Source organism: Ambystoma mexicanum, chromosome 13 (genome assembly GCF_040938575.1).
Source record: "Ambystoma mexicanum isolate Mex_15411 chromosome 13, UKY_AmexF1_1, whole genome shotgun sequence".
Classification (NCBI taxonomy): Eukaryota; Metazoa; Chordata; class Amphibia; order Caudata; family Ambystomatidae; genus Ambystoma; species Ambystoma mexicanum.
In genome coordinates, this window is record NC_090938.1 from 369,995,482 (window position 1) to 370,019,401 (window position 23,920).

Consider the following 23,920-nt stretch of genomic DNA (forward strand, 5'->3'; position numbering starts at 1 on the left):
TTGTTGTGAGTTTAAATCTAGGTGCATTTTCCCACTACTGTGAATTTTATTATCAAGGTGCATTTTTCAACTGCTTTGAGTTTTAGATCTAGCTGCATTTTCCCACTGTGTGTTTCAAATCTAGGTGCATTTCCCCACTACTGTGTGTTTCAAATCTAGGTGCATTTTCCAACTGCTGTGAGTTTTAAATCTAGGTGCATTTTCCAACTGCTGTGAGTTTCAAATCTATGTGCATTTTCCACATGCTGTACGTTTAAATCTAGGTGCATTTTCCACTACTGTGAGTTTTAAAACAAGATGTATTATCCTACTGCTGTGAGTTTAAATCTATTTGCAATTTCCCACTGCTGTGTGTTTCAAATCTAGGTGCATTTTCCCACTGCTCTGAGATTAGAATCTAGGTGCATTTTCACACTGCTGTGAGTTTACATCTAGATGCATATTCCCACTACTGTGAGTTTTAAATCAGGGTGCATTTTCACACTGCTGTGAGCTTTAAATCTAGGTGAATTTTCCCACTACTGTGATATTTAAATCTTGGTGCATTTTCCTACTGCTGTGAGTTTCAATCTAGGTGTAATTTCCCACTGCTGTTTTTTTTTAAATCTAGGTGCATTTTCCCACTCCTGTGAGTTTTAAATCTAGGTGCATTTCCCACTGCAGTGAGTTTAAATCTAGGTGAAATTTCCCATAGCTCTGTGTTTCAAACCTAGGTGCATTTTCCTACTACTGTGTGTTTCAAATCTAGGTGCATTTTCCCACTGCTGTGAGTTTTAAATCTAGGTGTCAGATGAACTCCTACTTTCTTCTAACTTCACCGCTGTTCCCCCTCTATCTTCAATACCTTCCTGCTCACCTTGGGGTATCCTTTCCGGTTCAGCTCCGAATCTCCTTTTCCAGACTTCCTGTTCTCTGGTATGATGATATGACCTACCCCGAGAGGAAGCCACCTTGCCCCTCGAACTCGGGGCAAAAGGGGGCCCCCGAACCGGGGTAGACCGGTGTAGGGGAAAAAGCCTAAAAGGCACAAAAAACCCCTTCTTTGCAGGTCAGTAGTGGTTCTGGTCAGGACTGCAGGGCATACCAGGAGTATGTCGATAGCGAAGCTTGAGGGGTCCGCTTAATAGGGCAGAGGCAGGTGTGTCTACCTATGAGGGCAGAACAGTAAGCAGAGAAAGGAGCCAGTAGGGAACGCGACACAATGAGAGAGCATAAGAAGGAGATCCCAGTAGTCAATGAGGGAGAGAACCAAAGGGAGAGGACGAGGAACGGAAGGAGGAACAAGAGAGGGAGGAGAGAGGCAACAGGGGGAATGCGGTGGCGAAAGCCACGGAAAGGAAAACTGCAGCGTACCAACCCGGAGCCTGACGCGAAGGTTGCAACGCGCGGGCTTCCGGGTTGGGTGACGTTACATAGGCTCCACCGGGGAAGCGCGGAGAAAACTAGACCGCTGCATGTGGACGCCGTCAGCGTGACGGCCAAATCAATGGCCGCCCCATCGCCAGCGTCTCCACAGCCGCCAACGGCGGCCGAGCGTGACACTAGGTGCATTTTTCCACTGCTGTGAGTTTAAATCTAGGTGCATTTTTCCACTGCTGTGAGTTTAAATCTAGGTGCATTTTCCCACTACTGTGAGTTTCAAATCCATGTGCATTTTCTTGCTACTGTGTGTTTCAAATCTCGGTGCATTTTCCCACTACTGTGAGTTTAAATCTAGGTACATTTTCCCACTACTGTGAGTTTTAAATAAGGGTGCATTTTCCCACTTGTGTGAGTTTTAAATCTAGGTGGATTTTCCCATTATTGTGTGTTTCAAATCTAGGTACATTTTCCCACTACTCTGTGTTTCAAATCTAGGTGCATTTTCCCACTGCTGTGAGCTTTAAATCAAGGTGCATTTTCCCACTACTGTGAGTTTAAATCTAGGTGTATTTTCCGATTGCTGTGTGTTCAAATCTAGGTGCATTTCCCCACTACCGTGTCTTTCAAATCTAGGCGCAATTTCCCATTGTTGTTAGTTTAAATCTAGGTGCATTTTCCCACTACTGTGAATTTTATTATCAAGGTGCATTTTTCAACTGCTTTGAGTTTTAGATCTAGCTGCATTTTCCCACTGTGTGTTTCAAATCTAGGTGCATTTCCCCACTACTGTGTGTTTCAAATCTAGGTGCATTTTCCAACTGCTGTGAGTTTCACATCTATGTGCATTTTCCACATGCTGTGAGTTTAAATCTATTTGCAATTTCCCACTGCTGTGAGTTTACATGTAGATGCATATTCCCACTACTGTGAGTTTTAAATCAGGGTGGATTTTCACACTGCTGTGATCTTTAAATCTAGGTGAATTTTCCCACTACTGTGATATTTAAATCTTGGTGCTTTTTCCTACTGCTGTGAGTTTCAATCTAGGTGTAATTTCCCACTGCTGTGTGTTTCAAATCTAGGTGCACCTTCCCACTGCTGTGAGTTTTAAATCTAGGTGCATTTTCCCACTCATGTGAGCTTTAAATCTAGGTGCATTTTCCTACTGCTGTGAGTTTCAATCTAGGTGTAATTTCCCACTGCTGTTTTCTTTGAATCTAGGTGCATTTTCCCACTGCTGTGAGTTTTAAATCTAGGTGCATTTCCCACTGCAGTGAGTTTAAATCTAGGTGAAATTTCCCATAGCTCTGTGTTTCAAACCTAGGTGCATTTTCCTACTACTGTGTGTTTCAAATCTAGGTGCATTTTCCCACTGCTGTGAGTTTAAATCTAGGTGTAATTTCCCACTGCTGTGTGTTTCAAATCTAGGTGCATTTTCCCACTGCTGTGAGTTTAAATCTAGGTGAAATTTCCCATAGCTCTGTGTTTCAAACCTACGTGCATTTTCCTACTACTGTGTGTTTCAAATCTAGGTGCATTTACCCACTACTGTGTGGCTCAAATCTAGGTGCATTTTCCCACTGCTGTGAGTTTAAATCTATGTGCATTTTCCCACTACTGTGAGTTTCAAATCAAGATATATTATCCTACTGCTGTGAGTTTAAATCTATTTGCAATTTCCCACTGCTATGTGTTTCAAATCTAGGTGCATTTTCCCACTGCTCTGAGTTTCAAATCTATGTGCATTTTCCACATGCTGTGAGTTTAAATCTAGGTGCATTTTCCCACTACTGTGAGTTTTAAATCAAGATGTATTATCCTACTGCTGTGAGTTTAAATCTATTTGAAATTTCCCACTGTTGTGTGTTTCAAATCTAGGTGCATTTTCGAATTGCTATGTGTTGAAATCTAGATGCATTTCCTCACTACTGTGTGTTTCAAATCTAGGCGCAATTTCCCATTGTTGTGTGTTTCAAATCTAGGTTCATTTTCCCACTGACCTGAGTTTTGAATCTAGGTGCATTTTGCCACTGCTCTGAGTTTACATCTAGATGCATCTTCCCACTGCTGTGAGTTTTGCATCAGGGTGCATTTTCACACTGCTGCGAGTTTTACATCTAGGTGAATTTTCCCACTACTGTGAGATTTAACTCTTGGTGCATTTTCCCACTCCTGTGAGCTTCAAATCTAGGTCCATTTTCCTACTGCTGTGAGTTTCAATCTAGATGTAATTTCCCACTGATGTATGTTTCAAATCTAGGTGCATTTTCCCACTGCTGTGTGTTTTAAATCTAGGTGCACTTCACACTGCTGTGAGTATAAATCTAGGTGAAATTTCCCATAGCTCTGTGTTTCAAACCTACGTGCATTTTCCTACTACTGTGTGTTTCAAATCTAGGTGCATTTCCCCACTATTGTGAGGTTTAAATCAAGATGTATTATCCTACTGCTGTGAGTTTAAATCTATTTGCAATTTCCCACTGCTGTGTGTTTCAAATCTAGGTGCATGTTCCCACTGCTCTGAGTTTTGAATCTAGGTGCATTTTGCCACTGCTGTGAGTTTATATCTAGATGCATCTTCCCACTACTGTGAGTTTTAAATCAGGGTGCATTTTCTCACTGCTGCGAGTTTTAAATCTAGGTGAATTTTCCCACTACTGTGAGATTTAAATCTTGGTGCATTTTCCCACTCCTGTGAGCTTTAAATCTAGGTGCATTTTCCTACTGCTGTGAGTTTCAATATTGGTGTAATTTCCCACTGCTGTGTGTTTCAAATCTAGGTGCATTTTCCCACTGCTGTGAGTTTTAAATCTAGGTGCATTTCCCACTGCTGTGAGTTTAAATCTAGGTGAAATTTCCCATAGCTCTGTGTTTCAAACCTAGGTGCATTTTCCTACTACTGTGTTTCAAATATAGGTGCATTTTCCCACTACTGTGTGGTTCACATCTAGGTGAATTTTCCCACTGCTGTGAGTTTTAAATCTAGGTGCATTTTTCCACTGCTGTGAGTTTAAATCTAGGTGCATTTTTCCACTGCTGTGAGTTTAAATCTAGGTGCATTTTCCCACTACTGTGAGTTTTAAATCAGGGTGCATTTTCACACTGCTGTGAGTTTTAAATCTAGGTGGACTTTCCGACTACTGTGAGATTTAAATCTAGGTGCATTTTCCCACTCCGGTGAGCTTTAAATCTAGGTGCATTCTCCTACTGCTGTGAGTTTCAATCTAGGTGTAATTTCCCACTGCTGTGCGTTTCAAATCTAGTTGCATTTTCCCACTGCTGTGAGTCTTAAATCTAGGTGCATTTCCCACTGCTGTGAGATTTAAATCTAGGTGAAATTTCCCATAGCTCTGTGTTTCAAACCTAGGTGCATTTTCGTACTACTGTGTGTTTCAAATTTAGGTGCATTTTCCCACTACTGTGTGGTTCAAATCTAGGTGCATTTTCCCACTGCTGTGAGTTTTAAATCTAGGTGCATTTTCCCACTACTGTGAGTTTCAAATCCGTGTGCATTTTCTTGCTACTGTGTGTTTCAAATCTCAGTGCATTTTCCCACTACTTTGTGTTTCAAATCTAGGTACATGTTCCCACTACTGTGAGTTTAAATCTAGGTACATTTTCCCACTACTGTGAGTTTTAAATAAGGGTGCATTTTCGCACTTGTGTGAGTTTTAAATCTAGGTGCATTTTCCCATTATTGTATGTTTCAAATCTAGGTACATTTTCCCACTACTCTTTGTTTCAAATCTAGGTGCATTTTCCCACTGCTGTGAGTTTTAAATCAAGGTGTATTTTCCCACTACTGTGAGTTTAAATCTAGGTGCATTTTCCGATTGCTGTGTGTTCAAATCTAGGTGCATCTCCCCACTACCGTGTCTTTTAAATCTAGGCGCAATTTCCCATTGTTGTGAGTTTAAATCTAGGTGCATTTTCCCACTACTGTGAATTTTATTATCAAGGTGCATTTTTCAACTGCTTTGAGTTTTAGATCTAGCTGCATTTTCCCACTGTGTGTTTCAAATCTAGGTGCATTTCCCCACTACTGTGTGTTTCAAATCTAGGTGCATTTTCCAACTGCTGTGAGTTTTAAATCTAGGTGCATTTTCCAACTGCTGTGAGTTTCAAATCTACGTGCATTTTCCACATGCTGTGAGTTTAAATCTAGGTGCATTTTCCACTACTGTGAGTTTTAAATCAGGGTTCATTTTCACTCTGCTGTGAGTTTTAAATCTAGGTGGACTTTCCCACTACTTTGAGATTTAAATCTAGGTGCATTTTCCCACTGCTGTGAGTTTAAATCTAGGTGTAATTTCCCACTGTTGTGTGTTTCAAATCTAGGTGCATTTTCCCACTGCTGTGAGTTTAAATCTCTGTGCATTTTCCCACTACCGTGAGTTTCAAATCAAGATATATTATCCTACTGCTGTGAGTTTAAATTTATTTGCAATTTCCCACTGCTATGTGTTTCAAATCTAGGTGCATTTTCCCACTGCTCTGAGTTTCAAATCTATGTGCATTTTCCACATGCTGTGAGTTTAAATCTAGGTGCATTTTCCCCCTACTGTGAGTTTTAAATCAAGATGTATTATCCTACTGCTGTGAGTTTAAATCTATTTGAAATTTCCCACTGTTGTGTGTTTCAAATCTAGGTGCATTTTCCAATTGCTGTGTGTTCAAATCTAGGTGCATTTCCTCACTACTGTGTGTTTCAAATCTAGGCACAATTTCCCATTGTTGTGTGTTTCAAATCTAGGTGCATTTTCCCACTGCTCTGAGTTTTGAATCTGGATGCATTTTGCCACTGCTCTGAGTTTACATCTAGATGCATCTTCCCACTACTGTGAGTTTTGCATCAGGGTGCATTTTCACACTGCTGCGAGTTTTACATCTAGGTGAATTTTCCCACTACTGTGAGATTTAACTCTTGGTGCATTTTCCCACTCCTGTGAGCTTCAAATCTAGGTCCATTTTCCTACTGCTGTGAGTTTCAATCTAGATGTAATTTCCCACTGTTGTATGTTTCAAATCTAGGTGCATTTTCCCACTGCTGTGTGTTTTAAATCTAGGTTCACTTCAGACTGCTGTGAGTATAAATCTAGGTGAAATTTCCCATAGCTCTGTGTTTCAAACCTACGTGCATTTTCCTACTACTGTGTGTTTCAAATCTAGGTGCATTTCCCCACTATTGTGAGGTTTAAATCAAGATGTATTATCCTACTGCTGTGAGTTTAAATCTATTTGCAATTTCCCACTGCTGTGTGTTTCAAATCTAGGTGCATGTTCCCACTGCTCTGAGTTTTGAATCTAGGTGAATTTTGCCACTGCTGTGAGTTTATATCTAGATGCATCTTCCCACTACTGTGAGTTTTAAATCAGGGTGCATTTTCTCACTGCTGCGAGTTTTAAATCTAGGTGAATTTTCCCACTACTGTGAGATTTAAATCTTGGTTCATTTTCCCACTCCTGTGAGCTTTAAATCTAGGTGCATTTTCCTACTGCTGTGAGTTTCAATCTAGGTGTAATTTCCCACTGCTGTGTGTTTCAAATCTAGGTGCATTTTCCCACTGCTGTGAATCTTAAATCTAGGTGCATTTCCCACTGCTGTGAGATTTAAATCTAGGTTAAATTTCCCATAGCTCTGTGTTTCAAAACTAGGTGCATTTTCCTACTACTGTGTGTTTCAAATTTAGGTGCATTTTCCCACTACTGTGTGGTTCAAATCTAGGTGCATTTTCCCACTGCTGTGAGTTTTAAATCTAGGTGCATTTTCCCACTACTGTGAGTTTCAAATCCATGTGCATTTTCTTGCTACTGTGTGTTTCAAATCTCGGTGCATTTTCCCACTACTGTGTGTTTCAAATCTAGGTACATGTTCCCACTACTGTGAGTTTAAATCTAGGTACATTTTCCCACTACTGTGAGTTTTAAATAAGGGTGCATTTTCCCACTTGTGTGAGTTTTAAATCTAGGTGGATTTTCCCATTATTGTGTGTTTCAAATCTAGGTACATTTTCCCACTACTCTGTGTTTCAAATTTAGGTGCATTTTCCCACTGCTGTAAGTTTTAAATCAAGGTGCATTTTCCCACTACTGTGAGTTTAAATCTAGGTGCATTTTCCGATTGCTGTGTGTTCAAATCTAGGTGCATTTCCCCACTACCGTGTCTTTCAAATCTAGGCACACTTTCCCATTGTTGTGAGTTTAAATCTAGGTGCATTTTCCCACTACTGTGAATTTTATTATCAAGGTGCATTTTTCAACTGCTTTGAGTTTTAGATCTAGCTGCATTTTCCCACTGTGTGTTTCAAATCTAGGTGCATTTCCCCACTACTGTGTCTTTCAAATCTAGGTGCATTTTCCAACTGCTGTGAGTTTTAAATCTAGGTGCATTTTCCAACTGCTGTGAGTTTCAAATCTATGTGCATTTTCCACATGCTGTAAGTTTAAATCTAGGTGCATTTTCCACTACTGTGAGTTTTAAAACAAGATGTATTATCCTACTGCTGTGAGTTTAAATCTATTTGCAATTTCCCACTGCTGTGTGTTTCAAATCTAGGTGCATTTTCCCACTGCTCTGAGATTAGAATCTAGGTGCATTTTCACACTGCTGTGAGTTTACATCTAGATGCATATTCCCACTACTGTGAGTTTTAAATCAGGGTGCATTTTCACACTGCTGTGAGCTTTAAATCTAGGTGAATTTTCCCACTACTGTGATATTTAAATCTTGGTGCCTTTTCCTACTGCTGTGAGTTTCAATCTAGGTGTAATTTCCCACTGCTGTGAGTTTTAAATCTAGGTGCATTTCCCACTGCAGTGAGTTTAAATCTAGGTGAAATTTCCCATAGCTCTGTGTTTCAAACCTAGGTGCATTTTCCTACTACTGTGTGTTTCAAATCTAGGTGCATTTTCCCACTGCTGTGAGTTTTAAATCTAGGTGCATTTTTCCACTGCTGTGAGTTTAAATCTAGGTGCATTTTTCCACTGCTGTGAGTTTAAATCTAGGTGCATTTTCCCACTACTGTGAGTTTCAAATCCATGTGCATTTTCTTGCTACTGTGTGTTTCAAATCTCAGTGCATTTTCCCACTACAGTGTGTTTCAAATCTAGGTACATTTTCCCACTACTCTGTGTTTCAAATCTAGGTGCATTTTTCCACTGCTGTGAGTTTTAAATTTAGGTGCATTTTCCCACTAATGTGAGTTTAAATCTAGGTGCATTTTCCCATTGCTGTGAGTTCCAATCTAGGTGTATTTCCCCACTACTGTGTGTTTCAAAATCTAGGCGAAATTTCCCATTGTTGTGTGTTTCAAATCTAGGTGCATTTTCCCACTGCTCTGAGTTTTGAATCTAGATGCATTTTGCCACTGCAGTGAGTTTACATCTAGGTGCATCTTCTCACTACTGTGAGTTTTAAATCAGGGTGCATTTTCACTCTGCTGTGAGTTTTAAATCTAGGTGGACTTTCCCACTACTTTGAGAATTAAATCTAGGTGCATTTTCCCACTCATGTGAGCTTTAAATCTAGGTGCATGTACCTATTGCTGTATGTTCCTACTGCTTTGAGTTTAAATCTAGGTGTAATTTCCCACTGCTGTGTGTTTCAAATCTAGGTGCATTTTCCCACTGCTGTGAGTCTTAAATCTAGGTGCATTTCCCACTGCTGTGAATTTAAATCTAGGTGAAATTTCCCATAGCTCTGTGTTTCAAACCTACGTGCATTTTCCTACTACTGTGTGTTTCAAATCTAGGTGCATTTTCCCACTACTGTGTGGTTCAAATCTAGGTGCATTTTTCCACTGCTGTGAGTTTAAATCTATGAGCATTTTCCCACTACCGTGAGTTTCAAATCAAGATGTATTATCCTACTGCTGTGAGTTTAAATCTATTTGCAATTTCCCACTGCTGTGTGTTTCAAATCTAGGTGCATTTTCCCATTGCTCTGAGTTTCAAATCTATGTGCATTTTCCACATGCCATGAGTTTAAATCTAGGTGCATTTTCCCACTACTGTGAGTTTTAAATCAAGATGTATTATCCTACTGCTGTGAGTTTAAATCTTTTTGCAATTTCCCACTGTTGTGTGTTTCAAATCTAGGTGCATTTTCCCATTGCTGTGTGTTCAAATCTAGGTGCATTTCCCCACTACTGTGTGTTTCAAATCTAGGTTCATTTTCCCACTGCCCTGAGTTTTGAATCTAGGTGCATTTTGCCACTGCTCTGAGTTTACATCTAGATGCATCTTCCCACTACTGTGAGTTTTGCATCAGGGTGCATTTTCACATTGCTGCGAGTTTTACATCTAGGTGAATTTTCCCAATCCTGTGAGCTTCAAATCTAGGTGCATTTTCCTACTGCTGTGAGTTTCAATCTAGTTGTAAATTCCCACTGCTGTATGTTTAAAATCTAGGTGAATTTTCCCACTCCTGTGAGCTTCAAATCTAGGTGCGTTTCCCACTGCTGTGAGTTTAAATCTAGGTGAAATTTCCCATAGCTCTGTGTTTCAAACCTACGTGCATTTTCCTACTACTGTATGTTTCAAATCTAGGTGCATTTCCCCACTACTGTGAGGTTTAAATCAAGATGTATTATCCTACTTCTGTGAGTTTAAATCTATTTGCAATTTCCCACTGCTGTGTGTTTCAAATCTAGGTGCATTTTCCCACTGCTCTGAGTTTTGAATCTAGGTGCATTTTGCCACTGCTGTGAGTTTACATCTAGATGCATCTTCCCACTACTGTGAGTTTCAAATCAGGGTGCATTTTCTCACTGCTGCGAGTTTTAAATCTAGGTGAATTGTCCCACTACTGTGAGATTTAAATCTTGGTGCATTTCCCACTCCTGTGAGCTTTAAATCTAGGTGCATTTTCCTACTGCTGTGAGTTTCAATCTAGGTGTAATTTCTCACTGCTGGGTGTTTCAAATCTAGGTGCATTTTCCCAATGCTGTGAGTTTTAAATCTAGGTGCATTTCCCACTGCTGTGAGTTTAAATCTAGGTGAAATTTCCCATAGCTCTGTGTTTCAAACCTAGGTGCATTTTCCTACTACTGTGTTTCAAATCTAGGTGCATTTTCCCACTGCTGTGTGGTTCACATCTAGGTGCATTTTCCCACTGCTGTGAGTTTTAAATCTAGGTGCATTTTCCCACTAGTGTGAGTTTAAATCTAGGTGCATTTTCCCATTGCTGTGTGTTCAAATCTAGGTGCGTTTCCCACTGCTGTGAGTTTAAATCTAGGTGAAATTTCCCATAGCTCTGTGTTTCAAACCTACGTGCATTTTCCTACTACTGTATGTTTCAAATCTAGGTGCATTTCCCCACTACTGTGTGGTTTAAATCAAGATGTATTATCCTACTGCTGTGAGTTTAAATCTATTTGCAATTTCCCATTGCTCTGTGTTTCAAATCTAGGTGCATTTTCCCACTGCTCTGAGTTTTGAATCTAGGTGCATTTTGCCACTGCTGTGAGTTTACATCTAGATGCATCTTCCCACTACTGTGAGTTTTAAATCAGGGTGCATTTTCTCACTGCTGCAAGTTTTAAATCTAGGTGAATTTTCCCACTACTGTGAGATTTAAATCTTGGTGCATTTTCCCATTCCCGTGAGCTTTAAATCTAGGTGCATTTTCCTACTGCTGTGAGTTTCAATATTGGTGTAATTTCCCACTGCTGTGTGTTTCAAATCTAGGTGCATTTTCCCACTGCTGTGAGTTTTAAATCTAGGTGCATTTCCAACTGCTGTGAGTTTAAATCTAGGTGAAATTTCCCATAGCTCTGTGTTTCAAACCTAGGTGCATTTTCCTACTACTGTGTTTCAAATCTAGGTGCATTTTCCCACTACTGTGTGGTTCACATCTAGGTGAATTTTCCCACTGCTGTGAGTTTTAAATCTAGGTCCATTTTTCCACTGCTGTGAGTTTAAATCTAGGTGCATTTTTCCACTGCTGTGAGTTTAAATCTAGGTGCATTTTGCTACTGCTGTGAGTTTCAATCTAGGTGTAATTTCCCACTGCTGTGTGTTTCAAATCTAGTTGCATTTTCCCACTGCTGTGAGTCTTAAATCTAGGTGCATTTCCCATTGCTGTGAGATTTAAATCTAGGTGAAATTTCCCATAGCTCTGTGTTTCAAACCTAGGTGCATTTTCTTGCTACTGTGTGTTTCAAATCTCAGTGCATTTTCCCACTACTGTGTGTTTCAAATCTAGGTACATGTTCCCACTACTGTGAGTTTAAATCTAGGTACATTTTCCCACTACTGTGAATTTTAAATAAGGGTGCATTTTCCCACTTGTGTGAGTTTTAAATCTAGGTGCATTTTCCCATTATTGTATGTTTCAAATTTAGGTACATTTTCCCACTACTCTTTGTTTCAAATCTAGGTGCATTTTCCCACTGCTGTGAGTTTTAAATCAAGGTGCATTTTCCCACTACTGTGAGTTTAAATCTAGGTGCATTTTCCGATTGCTGTGTGTTCAAATCTAGGCGCAATTTCCCATTGTTGTGAGTTTCAATCTAGGTGCATTTTCCCACTACTGTGAATTTTATTATCAAGGTGCATTTTTCAACTGCTTTGAGTTTTCAATCTAGCTGCATTTTCCCACTGTGTGTTTCAAATTTAGGTGCATTTCCCCACTACTTTGTGTTTCAAATCTAGGTGCATTTTCCAACTGCTGTGAGTTTTAAATCGAGGTGCATTTTCCAACCGCTGTGAGTTTCAAATCTATGTGCATTTTCCACATGCTGTGAGTTTAAATCTAGGTGCATTTTCCACTACTGTGAGTTTTAAATCAAGATGTATTATCCTACTGCTGTGAGTTTAAATCTATTTGCAATTTCCCACTGCTGTGAGTTTACATCTAGATGCATATTCCCACTACTGTGAGTTTTAAATCAGGGTGCATTTTCACACTGCTGTGAGCTTTAAATCTAGGTGAATGTTCCCACTACTGTGATATTTAAATCTTGGTGCATTTTCCTACTGCTGTGAGTTTCAATCTAGGTGTAATTTCCCACTGCTGTGTGTTCAAATCTAGGTGCACTTTCCCACTGCTGTGAGTTTTAAATCTAGGTGCATTTTCCCACTCCTGTGAGCTTTAAATCTAGGTGCATTTTCCTACTGCTGTGAGTTTCAATCTAGGTGTAATTTCCCACTGCTGTGTTTTTGAAATCTAGGTGCATTTTCCCACTGCTGTGAGTTTTAAATCAAGGTGCATTTTCCCACTACTGTGAGTTTAAATCTAGGTGCATTTTCCGATTGCTGTGTGTTCAAATCTAGGTGCATTTCTCCACTACCGTGTCTTTCAAATCTAGGCGCAATTTCCCATTGTTGTGAGTTTAAATCTAGGTGCATTTTCCCACTACTGTGAATTTTATTATCAAGGTGCATTTTTCAACTGCTTTGAGTTTTAGATCTAGCTGCATTTTCCCACTGTGTGTTTCAAATCTAGGTGCATTTCCCCACTACTGTGTGTTTCAAATCTAGGTGCATTTTCCAACTGCTGTGAGTTTCAAATCTATGTGCATTTTCCACATGCTGTGAGTTTAAATCTATTTGCAATTTCCCACTGCTGTGAGTTTACCTCTAGATGCATATTCCCACTACTGTGAGTTTTAAATCAGGGTGCATTTTCACACTGCTGTGAGCTTTAAATCTAGGTGAATGTTCCCACTACTGTGATATTTAAATCTTGGTGCATTTTCCTACTGCTGTGAGTTTCAATCTAGGTGTAATTTCCCACTGCTGTGTGTTTCAAATCTAGGTGCACCTTCCCACTGCTGTGAGTTTTAAATCTAGGTGCATTTTCCCTCTCCTGTGAGCTTTAAATCTAGGTGCATTTTCCTACTGCTGTGAGTTTCAATCTAGGTGTAATTTCCCACTGCTGTTTTTTTGAAATCTAGGTGCATTTTCCCACTGCTGTGAGTTTTAAATCTAGGTGCATTTCCCACTGCAGTGAGTTTAAATCTAGGTGAAATTTCCCATAGCTCTGTGTTTCAAACCTAGGTGCATTTTCCTACTACTGTGTGTTTCAAATCTAGGTGCATTTTCCCACTGCTGTGAGTTTAAATCTAGGTGTAATTTCCCACTGCTGTGTGTTTCAAATCTAGGTGCATTTTCCCACTGCTGTGAGTTTAAATCTAGGTGAAATTTCCCATAGCTCTGTGTTTCAAACCTACATGCATTTTCCTACTACTGTGTGTTTCAAATCTAGGTGCATTTACCCACTACTGTGTGGCTCAAATCTAGGTGCATTTTCCCACTGCTGTGAGTTTAAATCTATGTGCATTTTCCCACTACTGTGAGTTTCAAATCAAGTTTATATTATCCTACTGCTGTGAGTTTAAATCTATTTGCAATTTCCCACTGCTATGTGTTTCAAATCTATGTGCATTTTCCACATGCTGTGAGTTTAAATGTAGGTGCATTTTCCCACTACTGTGAGTTTTAAATCAAGATGTATTATCCTACTGCTGTGAGTTTAAATCTATTTGAAATTTCCCACTGTTGTGTGTTTCAAATCTAGGTGCATTTTCCAATTGCTATGTGTTCAAATCTAGATGCATTTCCTCACTACTATGTGTTTCAAATCTAGGCGCAATTTCCCATTGTTGTGTGTTTCAAATCTAGGTTCATTTTCCCACTGACCTGAGTTTTGAATCTAGGTGCATTTTGCCACTGCTCTGAGTTTACATCTAGATGCATCTTCCCACTGCTGTGAGTTTTGCATCAGGGTGCATTTTCACACTGCTGCGAGTTTTACATCTAGGTGAATTTTCCCACTACTGTGAGATTTAACTCTTGGTGCATTTTCCCACTCCTGTGAGCTTCAAATCTAGGTCCATTTTCCTACTGCTTTGAGTTTCAATCTAGATGTAATTTCCCACTGATGTATGTTTCAAATCTAGGTGCATTTTCCCACTACTGTGCGTTTTAAATCTAGGTGCACTTCACACTGCTGTGAGTATAAATCTAGGTGAAATTTCCCATAGCTCTGTGTTTCAAACCTACGTGCATTTTCCTACTACTGTGTGTTTCAAATCTAGGTGCATTTACCCACTACTGTGTGGCTCAAATCTAGGTGCATTTTCCCACTGCTCTGAGTTTCAAATCTATGTGCATTTTCCACATGCTGTGAGTTTAAATCTAGGTGCATTTTCCCACTACTGTGAGTTTTAAATCAAGATGTATTATCCTACTGCTGTGAGTTTAAATCTATTTGAAATTTCCCACTGTTGTGTGTTTCAAATCTAGGTGCATTTTCGAATTGCTATGTGTTCAAATCTAGATGCATTTCCTCACTACTGTGTGTTTCAAATCTAGGCGCAATTTCCCATTGTTGTGTGTTTCAAATCTAGGTTCATTTTCCCACTGACCTGAGTTTTGAATCTAGGTGCATTTTGCCACTGCTCTGAGTTTACATCTAGATGCATCTTCCCACTGCTGTGAGTTTTGCATCAGGGTGCATTTTCACACTGCTGCGAGTTTTACATCTAGGTGAATTTTCCCACTACTGTGAGATTTAACTCTTGGTGCATTTTCCCACTCCTGTGAGCTTCAAATCTAGGTCCATTTTCCTACTGCTGTGAGTTTCAATCTAGATGTAATTTCCCACTGATGTATGTTTCAAATCTAGGTGCATTTTCCCACTGCTGTGTGTTTTAAATCTAGGTGCACTTCACACTGCTGTGAGTATAAATCTAGGTGAAATTTCCCATAGCTCTGTGTTTCAAACCTACGTGCATTTTCCTACTACTGTGTGTTTCAAATCTAGGTGCATTTCCCCACTATTGTGAGGTTTAAATCAAGATGTATTATCCTACTGCTGTGAGTTTAAATCTATTTGCAATTTCCCACTGCTGTGTGTTTCAAATCTAGGTGCATGTTCCCACTGCTCTGAGTTTTGAATCTAGGTGCATTTTGCCACTGCTGTGAGTTTATATCTAGATGCATCTTCCCACTACTGTGAGTTTTAAATCAGGGTGCATTTTCTCACTGCTGCGAGTTTTAAATCTAGGTGAATTTTCCCACTACTGTGAGATTTACATCTTGGTGCATTTTCCCACTCCTGTGAGCTTTAAATCTAGGTGCATTTTCCTACTGCTGTGAGTTTCAATATTGGTGTAATTTCCCACTGCTGTGTGTTTCAAATCTAGGTGCATTTTCCCACTGCTGTGAGTTTTAAATCTAGGTGCATTTCCCACTGCTGTGAGTTTAAATCTAGGTGAAATTTCCCATAGCTCTGTGTTTCAAACCTAGGTGCATTTTCCTACTACTGTGTTTCAAATATAGGTGCATTTTCCCACTACTGTGTGGTTCACATCTAGGTGAATTTTCCCACTGCTGTGAGTTTTAAATCTAGGTGCATTTTTCCACTGCTGTGAGTTTAAATCTAGGTGCATTTTTCCACTGCTGTGAGTTTAAATCTAGGTGCATTTTCCCACTACTGTGAGTTTTAAATCAGGGTGCATTTTCCCACTGCTGTGAGTTTTAAATCTAGGTGCATTTTTCCACTGCTGTGAGTTTAAATCTAGGTGCATTTTTCCACTGCTGTGAGTTTAAATCTAGGTGCATTTTCCCACTACTGTGAGTTTTAAATCAGGGTGCATTTTCACACTGCTGTGAGTTTTAAAATCTAGGTGGACTTTCCGACTACTGTGAGATTTAAATATAGGTGCATTTTCCCACTTCGGTGAGCTTTAAATCTAGGTGCATTTTCCTACTGCTGTGAGTTTCAATCTAGGTGTAATTTCCCACTGCTGTGTGTTTCAAATCTAGTTGCATTTCCCACTGCTGTGAGATTTAAATCTAGGTGAAATTTCCCAAAGCTCTGTGTTTCAAACCTAGGTGCATTTTCGTACTACTGTGTGTTTCAAATTTAGGTGCATTTTCCCACTACTGTGTGGTTCAAATCTAGGTGCATTTTCTCACTGCTGTGAGTTTTAAATCTAGGTGCATTTTCCCACTACTGTGAGTTTCAAATCCGTGTGCATTTTCTTGCTACTGTGTGTTTCAAATCTCAGTGCATTTTCCCACTACTGTGTGTTTCAAATCTAGGTACATGTTCCCACTACTGTGAGTTTAAATCTAGGTACATTTTCCCACTACTGTGAGTTTTAAATAAGGGTGCATTTTCCCACTTGTGTGAGTTTTAAATCTAGGTGCATTTTCCCATTATTGTATGTTTCAAATCTAGGTACATTTTCCCACTACTCTTTGTTTCAAATCTAGGTGTATTTTCCCACTGCTGTGAGTTTTAAATCAAGGTGTATTTTCCCACTACTGTGAGTTTAAATCTAGGTGCATTTTCCGATTGCTGTGTGTTCAAATCTAGGTTCATCTCCCCACTACCGTGTCTTTTAAATCTAGGCGCAATTTCCCATTGTTGTGAGTTTAAATCTAGGTGCATTTTCCCACTACTGTGAATTTTATTATCAAGGTGCATTTTTCAACTGCTTTGAGTTTTAGATCTAGCTGCATTTTCCCACTGTGTGTTTCAAATCTAGGTGCATTTCCCCACTACTGTGTGTTTCAAATCTAGGTGCATTTTCCAACTGCTGTGAGTTTTAAATCTAGGTGCATTTTCCAACTGCTGTGAGTTTCAAATCTACGTGCATTTTCCACATGCTGTGAGTTTAAATCTAGGTGCATTTTCCACTACTGTGAGTTTTAAATCAGGGTTCATTTTCACTCTGCTGTGAGTTTTAAATCTAGGTGGACTTTCCCACTACTTTGAGATTTAAATCTAGGTGCATTTTCCCACTGCTGTGAGTTTAAATCTAGGTGTAATTTCCCACTGCTGTGTGTTTCAAATCTAGGTGCATTTTCCCACTGCTGTGAGTTTAAATCTCTGTGCATTTTCCCACTACCGTGAGTTTCAAATCAAGATATATTATCCTACTGCTGTGAGTTTAAATATATTTGCAATTTCCCACTGCTATGTGTTTCAAATCTAGGTGCATTTTCCCACTGCTCTGAGTTTCAAATCTATGTGCATTTTCCACATGATGTGAGTTTAAATCTAGGTGCATTTTCCCCCTACTGTGAGTTTTAAATCAAGATGTATTATCCTACTGCTGTGAGTTTAAATCTATTTGAAATTTCCCACTGTTGTGTGTTTCAAATCTAGGTGCATTTTCCAATTGCTGTGTGTTCAAATCTAGGTGCATTTCCTCACTACTGTGTGTTTCAAATCTAGGCGCAATTTCCCATTGTTGTGTGTTTCAAATCTAGGTGCATTTTCCCACTGCTCTGAGTTTTGAATCTGGATGCATTTTGCCACTGCTCTGAGTTTACATCTAGATGCATCTTCCCACTACTGTGAGTTTTGCATCAGGGTGCATTTTCACACTGCTGCAAGTTTTACATCTAGGTGAATTTTCCCACTACTGTGAGATTTAACTCTTGGTGCATTTTCCCACTCCTGTGAGCTTCAAATCTAGGTCCATTTTCCTACTGCTATGAGTTTCAATCTAGATGTAATTTCCCACTGTTGTGTGTTTCAAATCTAGGTGCATTTTCCCACTGCTGTGTGTTTTAAATCTAGGTTCACTTCACACTGCTGTGAGTATAAATCTAGGTGAAATTTCCCATAGCTCTGTGTTTCAAACCTACGTGCATTTTCCTACTACTGTGTGTTTCAAATCTAGGTGCATTTCCCCACTATTGTGAGGTTTAAATCAAGATGTATTATCCTACTGCTGTGAGTTTAAATCTATTTGCAATTTCCCACTGCTGTGTGTTTCAAATCTAGGTGCATGTTCCCACTGCTCTGAGTTTTGAATCTAGGTGCATTTTGCCACTGCTGTGAGTTTATATCTAGATGCATCTTCCCACTACTGTGAGTTTTAAATCAGGGTGCATTTTCTCACTGCTGCGAGTTTTAAATCTAGGTGAATTTTCCCACTACTGTGAGATTTAAATCTTGGTTCATTTTCCCACTCCTGTGAGTTTTAAATCTAGGTGCATTTTCCTACTGCTGTGAGTTTCAATCTAGGTGTAATTTCCCACTGCTGTGTGTTTCAAATCTAGGTGCATTTTCCCACTGCTGTGAGTCTTAAATCTAGGTGCATTTCCCACTGCTGTGAGATTTAAATCTAGGTGAAATTTCCCATAGCTCTGTGTTTCAAACCTAGGTGCATTTTCCTACTACTGTGTGTTTCAAATTTAGGTGCATTTTCCCACTACTGTGTGGTTCAAATCTAGGTGCATTTTCCCACTGCTGTGAGTTTTAAATCTAGGTGCATTTTCCCACTACTGTGAGTTTCAAATCCATGTGCATTTTCTTGCTACTGTGTGTTTCAAATCTCGGTGCATTTTCCCACTACTGTGTGTTTCAAATCTAGGTACATGTTCCCACTACTGCGAGTTTAAATCTAGGTACATTTTCCCACTACTGTGAGTTTTAAATAAGGGTGCATTTTCCCACTTGTGTGAGTTTTAAATCTAGGTGGATTTTCCCATTATTGTGTGTTTCAAATCTAGGTACATTTTCCCACTACTCTGTGTTTCAAATCTAGGTGCATTTTCCCACTGCTGTGAGTTTTAAATCAAGGTGCATTTTCCCACTACTGTGAGTTTAAATCTAGGTGCATTTTCCGATTGCTGTGTGTTCAAATCTAGGTGCATTTCCCCACTACCGTGTCTTTCAAATCTAGGCACACTTTCCCATTGTTGTGAGTTTAAATCTAGGTGCATTTTCCCACTACTGTGAATTTTATTATCAAGGTGCATTTTTCAACTGCTTTGAGTTTTAGATCTAGCTGCATTTTCCCACTGTGTGTTTCAAATCTAGGTGCATTTCCCCACTACTGTGTCTTTCAAATCTAGGTGCATTTTCCAACTGCTGTGAGTTTTAAAACAAGATGTATTATCCTACTGCTGTGAGTTTAAATCTATTTGCAATTTCCCATAGCTCTGTGTTTCAAACCTACGTGCATTTTCCTACTACTGTGTGTTTCAAATCTAGGTGCATTTCCCCACTATTGTGAGGTTTAAATCAAGATGTATTATCCTACTGCTGTGAGTTTAAATCTATTTGCAATTTCCCACTGCTGTGTGTTTCAAATCTAGGTGCATGTTCCCACTGCTCTGAGTTTTGAATCTAGGTGCATTTTGCCACTGCTGTGAGTTTATATCTAGATGCATCTTCCCACTACTGTGAGTTTTAAATCAGGGTGCATTTTCTCACTGCTGCGAGTTTTAAATCTAGGTGAATTTTCCCACTACTGTGAGATTTAAATCTTGGTTCATTTTCCCACTCCTGTGAGTTTTAAATCTAGGTGCATTTTCCTACTGCTGTGAGTTTCAATCTAGGTGTAATTTCCCACTGCTGTGTGTTTCAAATCTAGGTGCATTTTCCCACTGCTGTGAGTCTTAAATCTAGGTGCATTTCCCACTGCTGTGAGATTTAAATCTAGGTGAAATTTCCCATAGCTCTGTGTTTCAAACCTAGGTGCATTTTCCTACTACTGTGTGTTTCAAATTTAGGTGCATTTTCCCACTACTGTGTGGTTCAAATCTAGGTGCATTTTCCCACTGCTGTGAGTTTTAAATCTAGGTGCATTTTCCCACTACTGTGAGTTTCAAATCCATGTGCATTTTCTTGCTACTGTGTGTTTCAAATCTCGGTGCATTTTCCCACTACTGTGTGTTTCAAATCTAGGTACATGTTCCCACTACTGCGAGTTTAAATCTAGGTACATTTTCCCACTACTGTGAGTTTTAAATAAGGGTGCATTTTCCCACTTGTGTGAGTTTTAAATCTAGGTGGATTTTCCCATTATTGTGTGTTTCAAATCTAGGTACATTTTCCCACTACTCTGTGTTTCAAATCTAGGTGCATTTTCCCACTGCTGTGAGTTTTAAATCAAGGTGCATTTTCCCACTACTGTGAGTTTAAATCTAGGTGCATTTTCCGATTGCTGTGTGTTCAAATCTAGGTGCATTTCCCCACTACCGTGTCTTTGATATCTAGGCACACTTTCCCATTGTTGTGAGTTTAAATCTAGGTGCATTTTCCCACTACTGTGAATTTTATTATCAAGGTGCATTTTTCAACTGCTTTGAGTTTTAGATCTAGCTGCATTTTCCCACTGTGTGTTTCAAATCTAGGTGCATTTCCCCACTACTGTGTCTTTCAAATCTAGGTGCATTTTCCAACTGCTGTGAGTTTTAAATCTAGGTGCATTTTCCAACTGCTGTGAGTTTCAAATCTATGTGCATTTTCCACATGCTGTAAGTTTAAATCTAGGTGCATTTTCCACTACTGTGAGTTTTAAAACAAGATGTATTATCCTACTGCTGTGAGTTTAAATCTATTTGCAATTTCCCACTGCTGTGTGTTTCAAATCTAGGTGCATTTTCCCACTGCTCTGAGATTAGAATCTAGGTGCATTTTCACACTGCTGTGAGTTTACATCTAGATGCATATTCCCACTACTGTGAGTTTTAAATCAGGGTGCATTTTCACACTGCTGTGAGCTTTAAATCTAGGTGAATTTTCCCACTACTGTGATATTTAAATCTTGGTGCATTTTCCTACTGCTGTGAGTTTCAATCTAGGTGTAATTTCCCACTGCTGTTTTTTTTTTAAATCTAGGTGCATTTTCCCACTGCTGTGAGTTTTAAATCTAGGTGCATTTCCCACTGCAGTGAGTTTAAATCTAGGTGAAATTTCCCATAGCTCTGTGTTTCAAACCTAGGTGCATTTTCCTACTACTGTGTGTTTCAAATCTAGGTGCATTTTCCCACTGCTGTGAGTTTTAAATCTAGGTGTCAGATGAACTCCTACTTTCTTCTAACTTCACCGCTGTTCCCCCTCTATCTTCAATACCTTCCTGCTCACCTTGGGGTATCCTTTCCGGTTCAGCTCCGAATCTCCTTTTCCAGACTTCCTGTTCTCTGGTATGATGATATGACCTACCCCGAGAGGAAGCCACCTTGCCCCTCGAACTCGGGGCAAAAGGGGGCCCCCGAACCGGGGTAGACCGGTGTAGGGGAAAAAGCCTAAAAGGCACAAAAAACCCCTTCTTTGCAGGTCAGTAGTGGTTCTGGTCAGGACTGCAGGGCATACCAGGAGTATGTCGATAGCGAAGCTTGAGGGGTCCGCTTAATAGGGCAGAGGCAGGAGTGTCTACCTATGAGGGCAGAACAGTAAGCAGAGAAAGGAGCCAGTAGGGAACGCGACACAATGAGAGAGCATAAGAAGGAGATCCCAGTAGTCAATGAGGGAGAGAACCAAAGGGAGAGGACGAGGAACGGAAGGAGGAACAAGAGAGGGAGGAGAGAGGCAACAGGGGGAATGCGGTGGCGAAAGCCACGGAAAGGAAAACTGCAGCGTACCAACCCGGAGCCTGACGCGAAGGTTGCAACGCGCGGGCTTCCGGGTTGGGTGACGTTACATAGGCTCCACCGGGGAAGCGCGGAGAAAACTAGACCGCTGCATGTGGACGCCATCAGCGTGACGGCCAAATCAATGGCCGCCCCATCGCCAGCGTCTCCACAGCCGCCAACGGCGGCCGAGCGTGACACTAGGTGCATTTTTCCACTGCTGTGAGTTTAAATCTAGGTGCATTTTTCCACTGCTGTGAGTTTAAATCTAGGTGCATTTTCCCACTACTGTGAGTTTCAAATCCATGTGCATTTTCTTGCTACTGTGTGTTTCAAATCTCATTGCATTTTCCCACTACAGTGTGTTTCAAATCTAGGTACATTTTCCCACTACTCTGTGTTTCAAATCTAGGTGCATTTTCCCACTGCTGTGAGTTTTAAATTTAGGTGCATTTTCCCACTACTGTGAGTTTAAATCTAGGTGCATTTTCCCATTGCTGTGAGTTCCAATCTAGGTGTATTTCCCCACTACTGTGTGTTTTAAATCTAGGCGAAATTTCCCATTGTTGTGTGTTTCAAATCTAGGTGCATTTTCCCACTGCTCTGAGTTTTGAATCTAGGTGCATTTTGCCACTGCAGTGAGTTTACATCTAGGTGCATCTTCTCACTACTGTGAGTTTTAAATCAGGGTGCATTTTCACTCTGCTGTGAGTTTTAAATCTAGGTGGACTTTCCCACTACTTTGAGATTTAAATCTAGGTGCATTTTCCCACTCCTGTGAGCTTTAAATCTAGGTGCATGTTCCTATTGCTGTATGTTCCTACTGCTTTGAGTTTAAATCTAGGTGTAATTTCCCACTGCTGTGTGTTTCAAATCTAGGTGCATTTTCCCACTGCTGTGAGTTTCAAATCCATGTGCATTTTCTTGCTACTGTGTGTTTCAAATCTCGGTGCATTTTCCCACTACTGTGAGTTTAAATCTAGGTACATTTTCCCACTACTGTGAGTTTTAAATAAGGGTGCATTTTCCCACTTGTGTGAGTTTTAAATCTAGGTGGATTTTCCCATTATTGTGTGTTTCAAATCTAGGTACATTTTCCCACTACTCTGTGTTTCAAATCTAGGTGCATTTTCCCACTGCTGTGAGTTTTAAATCAAGGTGCATTTTCCCACTACTGTGAGTTTAAATCTAGGTGTATTTTCCGATTGCTGTGTGTTCAAATCTAGGTGCATTTCCCCACTACCGTGTCTTTCAAATCTAGGCGCAATTTCCCATTGTTGTGAGTTTAAATCTAGGTGCATTTTCCCACTACTGTGAATTTTATTATCAAGGTGCATTTTTCAACTGCTTTGAGTTTTAGATCTAGCTGCATTTTCCCACTGTGTGTTTCAAATCTAGGTGCATTTCCCCACTACTGTGTGTTTCAAATCTAGGTGCATTTTCCAACTGCTGTGAGTTTCAAATCTATGTGCATTTTCCACATGCTGTGAGTTTAAATCTATTTGCAATTTCCCACTGCTGTGAGTTTACATGTAGATGCATATTCCCACTACTGTGAGTTTTAAATCAGGGTGGATTTTCACACTGCTGTGAGCTTTAAATCTAGGTGAATTTTCCCACTACTGTGATATTTAAATCTTGGTGCATTTTCCTACTGCTGTGAGTTTCAATCTAGGTGTAATTTCCCACTGCTGTGTGTTTCAAATCTAGGTGCACCTTCCCACTGCTGTGAGTTTCAAATCCATGTGCATTTTCTTGCTACTGTGTGTTTCAAATCTCGGTGCATTTTCCCACTACTGTGAGTTTAAATCTAGGTACATTTTCCCACTACTGTGAGTTTTAAATAAGGGTACATTTTCCCACTTGTGTGAGTTTTAAATCTAGCTGGATTTTCCCATTATTGTGTGTTTCAAATCTAGGTACATTTTCCCACTACTCTGTGTTTCAAATCTAGGTGCATTTTCCCACTGCTGTGAGTTTTAAATCAAGGTGCATTTTCCCACTACTGTGAGTTTAAATCTAGGTGTATTTTCCGATTGCTGTGTGTTCAAATCTAGGTGCATTTCCCCACTACCGTGTCTTTCAAATCTAGGCGCAATTTCCCATTGTTGTGAGTTTAAATCTAGGTGCATTTTCCCACTACTGTGAATTTTATTATCAAGGTGCATTTTTCAACTGCTTTGAGTTTTAGATCTAGCTGCATTTTCCCACTGTGTGTTTCAAATCTAGGTGC